This window comes from Berghia stephanieae, chromosome 6, assembly GCF_034508935.2.
Source record: "Berghia stephanieae isolate SIO BIC M18660-M18661 chromosome 6, UCSD_Bste_1.3, whole genome shotgun sequence".
In the NCBI taxonomy this organism is placed as follows: domain Eukaryota; kingdom Metazoa; phylum Mollusca; class Gastropoda; order Nudibranchia; family Aeolidiidae; genus Berghia; species Berghia stephanieae.
The window spans coordinates 19369076-19378689 of record NC_088365.1 but is presented as its reverse complement, the minus strand read 5'-3'; the positions used below and the strand labels follow the sequence as shown (position 1 = coordinate 19378689).

General features: G+C 33.7%; 1 pseudogene; it reads right to left on the bottom strand.

Annotated features, from left to right (window-relative positions):
- The window catches only part of LOC144975793 (acetylcholine receptor subunit alpha-like 1), a 4790-nt pseudogene extending 4239 nt beyond the window's left edge, over positions 1-551 (bottom strand).
- Between the last annotated feature and the right edge of the window lie 9063 nt (positions 552-9614).

Genomic DNA, 9614 nt, shown 5'->3' with positions numbered 1-9614 from the left:
GAAGAAGAAGAAGAAGAAGAAAGAAGAAGAAGAAGAAGAAGAAGAAGAAGAAGAAGAAAGAAGAAGAAGAGAAGAAGAAGAAGAGAAGAAAAGAAGAAGAAGAAGAAGAAGAAGAGAAGAAGAAGAGAGAAGAGAAGAAAGAAGAAGAAGAAGAAGAAGAAGAAGAAGAAGAAAGAAGAAGAAGAAAGAAGAAGAGAAGAAGAAGAAGAAGAAGAGAAGAAGAAGAAGAAGAGAGAAGAAGAAGAAGAAGAAGAAGAAGAAGAAGAAGAGAAGAAGAAGAAGAGAAGAAGAAGAAGAAGAAGAAGAAGAAGAAGAAGAAGAAGAAGAAGAAGAAGAAGAAGAAGAAGAAGAAGAAGAAGAAGAAGAAGAAGAAGAAGAAGAAGAAGAAGAAGAAGAAACAAGTTGGGGACTGAACTCAATTTCTTCGGCTTCAAGGGTTGTCTCTCTTGAACGGTGTCAATGGGTGTAGGGCTGCCAGATGAACAAAAGCGGCTACACGGAGAATTAATTTTTATTCTAAGTTTTTTTTTTTCTATTTTTCTGGATAACATTTTCTCAGTCTATCTAGTGTGATTTTTGTTTATCAAATCCTATGAGTATTTCAAGGGGGTGAGAGTGTTAATAATGTTTGACAAAGTAAGGTTCTATTTGGCTTCTTTTAACTTGGCTTCAACGAATCCTGGTCACTGGCAGTCCTATAGAGCAGTAAAGTTAGGTGCCCCAAACGTAAACAAGGGTCGAGAAGCACGTGGCAAACCACATGTTCCTGTCTTGACAGCTCACGTTCCAATGTAAATAATAGAAAAAAATAACCTTTAAAATTTGGCTGTTAGGTGGCAAAAGAAACACATGTTCATAAATACTCGATCATGCATCAAATAATGAGTAGATATGGATATTTTATGGAACAAAAGGTAAAATTTTCTAAAATTTATCAAAAGTTACAGTCTATCTATTTTTAGACCAGAGCAAATTATTGCGCTGGTGTGAACAAAACGAGAATTATTCGGAGCCTGATTTTCATAATGATGTAGCCTTATATTATTATTTCTGCAACTGTTAGATTTTATGTAAACATATTTTCAATACTGAAAGTGTATCGCCTACAACTCAAACTACAAAATTGGGAGACCTATATTGTGCGTAAATTATTCCGGTCCCTAACGGAAATCACTAGCAACTTGTTATTGTTTACGTCTGGGGCACCTAACTTTACTGCTCTATAGAGCAGTAAAGTTAGTTGCCCCAAACGTAAACAAAGGTCGAGAAGCACGTGGCAAACCACATGTTCCTGTCTTGACAGCTCACGTTCCAATGTAAATAATAGAAAAAAATAACCTTTAAAATTTGGCTGTTAGGTGGCAAAAGAAACACATATTCATAAATACTCGATCATGCATCAAATAATGTCTAGATATGGATATTTTATGGAACAAAAGGTAAAATTTTCTAAAATTTATCAAAAGTTACAGTCTATCTATTTTTAGACCAGAGCAAATTATTGCGCTGGTGTGAACAAAACGAGAATTATTCGGAGCCTGATTTTCATAATAATTTAGCCTTATATTATTATTTCTGCAACTGTTAGATTTTATGTAAACATATTTTCAATACTGAAAGTGTATTGCCTACAACTCAAACTACAAAATTGGGAGACCTATATTGTGCGTAAATTATTCCGGTCCCTAACGGAAATCACTAGCAACTTGTTATTGTTTACGTCTGGGGCACCTAACTTTACTGCTCTATAGAACAGTAAAGTTGGTGCAATAAAATAAACAACATCACGTGACCATTTTAGAAGCACGTGGCAAAACACATGTTCCTGGCTTTGACAGCTCACCTTCCAATGTAAATTATAGAAAAAAAATAACCATTAAAAAATGTCTGTTAGGTGGCAAAAGAAACACATATTCATAAATACTCGATCACGCGTCAAATAATATCTAAATATTGATTTTTTATTAAACAAATGGTAAAATTTATCAAAAATTACTGTCGGTCTATTTTTAGACCACGGTCAAGATTATTCACCAAAATCAATGCGCTTGTGTGAACAAAACAAGAATTATTTGAAATCTGGTTTTCGGAATAATTTAGCCATATACAAAGAATTTAACTAAATAACAATTTTATTTGTACGTGTTTGTTTTTAACTGAATGTGTATTATCTACAATTTGAACGACAAAAACGGGAGACCTGTTTTGTGCGCAACGTTGTCCGGCTGCTTAAGTTCCTAATCACCAGCAAAGAATGGCAGTCCAACTCATGCAAAGGTAAGATTCCAAATTCAGTGTTTGAGTTTGTAATTTGTATCGATTGGTTTTGAGAGCAGGAAACGATTTAGTTCAATGTTAATCCATAATAGCGTTCGGGTTTTTAACTTTGGATGTCTCACCGGCATAATTTTAGAATGCGTTGTTTATTTGTTTTCATTTCACTTCGCAATTTGACTGTCACTGTCAGTGTCAGTCACGGCTTCACTCGCCGATTCTCACTTACAGAGTTTACGTTTCCTTCACTTATGTCTGCTTCATGCTCATTCAGTGAGTGATTCGAATACTGTGTGAGAGAAAACACTTTTCGTAATTTATGACATTTTATGGGTAACGTTTACAGTCTAGAACGTGTGTCAGTCATAACTTGACCGAAAAAGAAAACAGAAAGGAACAAAAAAAAAAAAAAAAAAAAAAAAAAGCAGACACCCCCTCCTCAGTCGGTGGAATCTCAACAAAAGTTGTATTTTTTTAATCCTCATCTTTTGTGGTGCGAAGCTTTCATCGCTTGTCATATTTTATTGACTCTCGCTCTTTCCTAACCTGATAATAGATTTCGAAACAATCTTTAGGTCTTCATTCTCTCATTATCTGTTCATGACTGGAACTGGAAAAGGAACAAGACAAAGGCAAAGGGTCTCTGCCACCGATTTTCAATATCTTGTGTTGTTTGAGGGATTTAAGTTGGTAGCCGTTATAAGAAGGTTGGACTTACATCTTATCCTTTACTTTAATTACTTAATGACCAGATAGGTTACGACTATTATGAAATTGCTAAAGGCTATAAGGGATTACTTCATTTTGTAGTGTATTAGCGTAACGATCTCTACCAGGCACTATTTTGTAAGATTGATACTATTTCCAGATGGGTTACGACTATTATGAATTTGCTAAAGGCTATAAAGGATTACTTCATCTTGTAGTGTATTAGCGTAACGATCCCTACCATGGACTATTTTGTAATATATGTAGATTAATTGTTAAGATTGATACTAATTATTGCCTATCAGGATTATAGTTTGACATGCCAAGTCACGTTTAATCACTGCTGGCTGTTATAAAAGAAGAGGTAAATTAGAGAGAAAATAGAACAAGGGGAAGAGTAACAACGGACGGCCAGTCAGTTGTGTTGACTCTGCGATCTAGCCATGGCATTCAGGGACAATCCGAACTTAAGGTAACTTAAATTGCCGAGCTAAATAACAATAAGAACTAAGGAACTATGAAATCTAATTTAAAGACTAAAGAACTAAGAAAAAGAAGATGAAGTTCATTGGGTTAAGGTTAGGATGATGGCCATAAAATATTAAAATGTAGAACGTTTGATTAAATATTTAAGAAAGTAAATAAACATACAAGATTTCAAGAATCTGTTTTTGTTGAGTGAATTTTTTAAAATTCCAACACAACTAAGTAATAAAACTATACGATCACAATAAACAAAACTAATATATGTAGATTAACAGTCTAATATAAAGTTAATTTGGTGCCGTGACTTTCCAGGATCTTGTGTTAGATTCATTGTGAAATTCTGACTTCTAGGAGAATCGGGTTTGGGGATATTTTTAAAATTAATATGCGATAATCATTTTTTAAATTAAGTTTTTTTTAATATAAAGATATACAGAATTGTTACTGCCATTGAGGGTGAATAATAATAATAACAATAATTATAGTTAACAAAAGATTTAAGAACAAAACAAGTAAATAAGAATGGCGGACCAAAATGCGGTAGTGGGACTCATGCATACAATGGATGCACTTTCTAATGCAATTGCCAAAAGTGCAATTGGTTCTCTTATTGAACCTTTCTATGGGGATCCGAATAAATTTAAGGAATGGATGCGCTCAATTTCTAAGTATGCTACGTTGAATGAGTTAGATGATGGAAAGAAGATAAGGGTAATGATGTTAACAGCGAGAGGACCTGTTAGTGACTTTTTGCATAGAAGAAAGGAGGCTAATCCACAAATTACATTTGAGGAATTGCAGAGTGAGGTAACGGCCAATTTTGCACAGGTCACCGATAGTGAACACGCCCATGTTCTTTTACGTACAGTCAAACAAAAGTTAGGTGAGCCTATCAGTATTTTTGCTGAAAGATTATATGGACTGGCAGCCGATGCATACAGACAAGCCGACACTAGACAACCAGAGGCTAGGCAAATTGTTGAAAAACAGCTGATAATGTACTTTACAGATGGGTTGTTAAGCCAGAGAACTAAATACAGAATCATTAGGGAAGAACCGCGAACCTTAGCTGAATGTATAACTATTGCCATGAAAGATCAAAATGTTGAGAAGAGATTTCAACTGAGAGTAGGTCGTCAGGGTGGAGTAGAAAATAGACATGTTGAGCCGATGGATACGAGTCACGTTAGGACTAAAAGAAATGGTTGGTTCAGAAATAATAATCAGGATAATCAACAAGGAAGAGCACCTAATAGATTGGTTGCAGAAGTTGAAAGAAGAGATAATAGAAGATGTTATAACTGCAATAGTCCGAATCACCTTATCAGAGACTGTGACAAACCACGCAATAATGATAGGAGGGGGCGAGCAACTAATTACAGAAGATTTGCCGGTAATTATAATGATGCCTCTCAAAATTCTTTAAACTAAATCACTCACTGGATGATGGAGTCCACTCAGTGAGAGGAAACAGTAGTCGTGTTCTTGAAATGTCGTTTACACATAGAAATGCGTACAATAGTATAATTGTAAAATTACAATCAGTACAATTAAGGGGATTGATAGATACAGGAGCGGAAGTATCATTGATAAACAAAAAAATTTATGATAATTTAAAATATAAACCTCAGTTAAAAAGAAAACACATTAATTTACAATCAGCAAATGGTACACAGATGAAGGTTGCAGGGACAGCAAGCCTTGATATAAAGGTAGGGGGAATCAAGTTCACCCACGAATTTTTTGTTACCAGCAATCTGAATCGTAACCTGATAATAGGTAGGGATTTTTTAGAAAAGAATGATGCAAGAATTTATTTTGATTTCCTTAAGGTTAAAAGGTGTTTATGTTTCGTTAGAAAATGATGCGTTTATTTCGTCAATTTCAAGGATAAGTAAAACAACAGTGTTGAAACCACAAACAGTATATATGGTACAAGCTGGTATAAAACAAAATCCATATATCGATAAGAGTGATACATTACAATTACAACCAGCAAGTCAAGGATTTGTTTCATCTCAACCAGAACTAGAGATTAGTCAGGGTCTTATTACACTTACAGATAAGTGGAGATTTCCAGTACAAATTACTAATTGTTCAAATAAAACGATTAAATTGAGAAAAGGATGTATATTAGGGTCATTAGAAAAGGTTAAGGTGATAAATTCGGTTCAGTATGACAAATCAGTAGGACAAAGAGAAAATAATACAGCAAGTGTTTCAGACGAAGAATTTAAAAGTTTTATACAAGTAGCACCAGAGAATAAAACTTTAGTTGAAGAATTATTAATGAAAAATAAAGATGTATTTGCTTTTTGTGATGAAGAACTGACAGGTACAAATTTAGTAAAAGCGGAAATTGAAGTAGATGATATGACACCAATAAATTTAAGGCCGTATAGAGTACCGTTAAATCAGCAGTCGGCAGTTAAAGAAAATATAGATGAAATGTTAAAAGCTAATATAATACGCCCGTCATTTTCTCCATGGAACTTTCCATGTGTTATAGTGGAGAAAAAGCCCGATTCAACAGGAGTTCGCCCTAAGCCACGCATTTGTGTAGACTTTAGGAAATTGAATGAAAGAATAAAATTGAGATCTTTTCCGTTGCCGCTCATTGATGATTTGTTGGCCTCATTGAACGGATGTACTTATTTTACTTTAACTGATTTACGCTCTGGGTTTAATCAGGTGTTTTGTGATGAAAAAACATCAGAAATTTTAAGTTTTTCTTTATTCTGTGGAAAATATCAGTATAATAGATTACCATTTGGACTTGGAATTGCGCCATCTACATTTCAGCGATTAGCAAGTAAACTATTAGCGGGGATGGAAAATTTCGCAACGGCATACATAGATGATATTTTGATATTTACAAAGGGTTCGTTACAAGATCATTTGGATAAAGTGCAATTAGTGTTTAACCGTTTGAGACAAAACAATTTAAAACTAAAATTGACAAAATGTGAGTTTGCAAAGAAACAAATAGACTATTTAGGATTTGTAGTGGACACGGATGGTGTTAGAGTAAAACAAGATAAGGTAGAAGCCATTAGATCATTACAGCCACCCACGAATGTTAGACAAGTAAGAGGATTTATAGGTATGGTGTCATGGTATCGCCGATTTATACCAAACTTTGCACAAATATCAGAACCTCTTGTTAATTTAACACGAAAGTATAGTAGATTTAAATGGACAGACGATTGTAAGAAGGCTTTTGATTATCTAAAGGATAGCCTTACGACGGTGCCGTTATTATTTTATCCTGATTTAAATAAACCATATATTTTGTATACTGATAGCTCAGACAATTGTATTGGAAGTGTGTTGGTTCAGTTGGATGAGAATGGTCAGGAAAACCCAATTCACTTTCTTAGTCACAAGTTATCTCCGAGTCAAGTTAAATCTTATTCGACCTCTGAAAAAGAATTATTTGCTATATTTTATTCGTTACAAAAGTTGCGCTATTATCTTTATGCTAGTGAATTTGAGGTGAGAACAGATCATTTCCCTTTGAAATATCTATTTACTGCCGAACAGAAAAATAGAAGAATACAAAAATGGGCACTGTTTATTAATAGTTATAAATGCACTATTTCATATATCAAAGGTAAAGAAAATACAGTGGCAGATATGTTATCCCGAAGTCCTCCAAAAGACGAAACAGTAAAAGATGAAATTGATTCGGATAATGAAAATTTTATTCAAAATTCTCCAATACCGATAGCGGCCATAAATACTAACAGAATAGATCCAACACCTATGAATGCAGGAAATGAGTTAATAGAATTAGAATTACAGAGAGATGTAGAACAACCGACAATAGATGATATTAATATCAAAGCTGAACAAGACCAAGATGATGAAATTAAAGACATAAAGGATAAATTAGATAATAAAATTGCAGATAAGTCCTTACATAAGAGATTCATGATTGTGGAAGGAATACTATATTACGTATCACAAATTGATGATGACCCAGTGTTACGTTTGTTTATACCGAAGAAATTTAGACATGAAGTAATTGTCCAATATCATGATGACAATGGACATATGGGTTTAGATAAAACATTCAGTGCTATTAAACAAAAATATTATTGGAAAAATTTGTATAAGGAATTAAATGATTATATTGATAAGTGTGTTAAATGTAAAGAAAGAAATTTACAAATTCAGAAAGCACCCTTAGTGAATGCTACGTTACCTAGCTACCCTTTTCAAGTAGTGCACTGTGACGTTGCAGGACCATTACCTTTAACTATTTCGGGCAATAAGTATATTGTTTCATTTGTTTGCGCATTTTCCGGCTGGATAGAAGGCTTTGCTATACCAGATAAGTCATCAGAAACTATAATAAATTTATTTTTAGAAGAATTTGTTACCAGATATTCTTGTTGCGAGCAATTTGTCACTGACAATGGAAAGGAAATGACTTCTGAAAAATTTGAGAAGGTTCTAAAATATTTAAACATTAAACATATCACCACTTCATATTACCACCCAGAAGCAAATAGCAAAGTAGAAAGAAGCCATAGGACGTTAAATGATATTATGTCAAAGAAAATTAAGAATGATCAAGATTCATGGGATTTACATTTAAACCAAGTGTTATTTGCAATGCGCACCAGCGTATCTAAAACAAGTAAATCATCTATCTTTTTCAATGTATTTTTACGACTTCCCATGTTGCCTTTAGATAATTTACTAGCTGTAAGAAGGAAAAATTACAGTTCAGATTATTATGAAACCATGTTAGAAAAACAGCATAAGGCTTTTATGTCTGTTCTTAAAAATACAAGAGAAGCCAGACGTGAGCAAAATGAAAAAACAGAAGCAAGACTTAAAGAAGAATTGGAAGTGGGAGATTGCGTATATTATAAAAATTATACAAGAAGTAATAAATTTGAAAGAAATTGGCATACTCATTATGTTATTTTAAAGAAAAACGGGCCGGTATCGTTTATAATTAAGAATTTATTAAGTGGTAGATTAGTAAAAGCTCATGCAAATTCACTTAGGTTAGCTAATTTAGAGTGGGAGGTTCCTAAAGAAAAAGGGAAGAGGTTACGAAAGACTCAATATGCTGAATCACCAGTAAACACTAGTGATAGTGAGTCGGAATCTCAATTAGTAGACAACCTTGCTGAAGACAGTGATAGTGACGAAACTATTAATTATGATCCAAATGAATATGAACTTGAATTTAGGTCAGAAGATGAGTCATTATCGGAAGAGGATCCAAACGAAGTGAGAGATAGGATAGAACACAGACAAAGAAAGATTAAAACTAGTGATGACACTATAGAAGAAGAAATGCCTGTGTTTGAAAGGCAAAAGCTTGCTAGAACTACATCGTATGAAGCGGATAAGAGTAGTTCAGAGGAATTTGATCCTGAACCCATGGAAATTAATCACGTTGCCAGGGGCAATAATAGACATAATTGTAAACGTCAAAATGAAAGAGATAATCAAAATGAAAACAAAGACAAAATCAAGTCAATACTTAGTGCCATTGCTGCGGCGCTGTAAGTATCTACTGTAAGATTAAGACTCCAAGATAAGGGTAGGGCAATTAAGATGTCCGAGCGCACAAGTTATAAAAAGTTGTGGGTAATTTCCCAATCAAGAGTGACGCAACCCGATTGATAATTGTATATTTACATTATGCGGTTAGAGCATAATGAATCAAGGAAATTGCGCTATAGGAATGCGTACATGTATTTTAAACCTAATTCTTTTGTAATAAGATTTAATTGTATAATGAATGATAAGATTTTAACTCATTAAAAAATTAAATTATTTTTGTTGATATTTAATCTAAGAGTTGGTATGGCTTTGTCGTTGGAAGCGGTCCTTATAAATTTGTATCAGAAGGAAGATGGGCGGTGTCAACAGTAAAACAATTGACATTCAGTTTAGTTTGTGAAACCAGTGACAAAGGGCAATTTGGACTGAAGTCTGTAGCTTTGCAACCTCCTTTGGATTTGTTAAGATTAGATGAAGGCTGTATGGCCAATAATGAGTTCATTACGATTCCAGCTCATTACAACATTAATTCAATGCATAAAATTCAGACTGAAGTAGAAGATTTTTCTAAGGAATTTTCCAAACAAACATTTCAATTATGGCAACCTTTATACAAG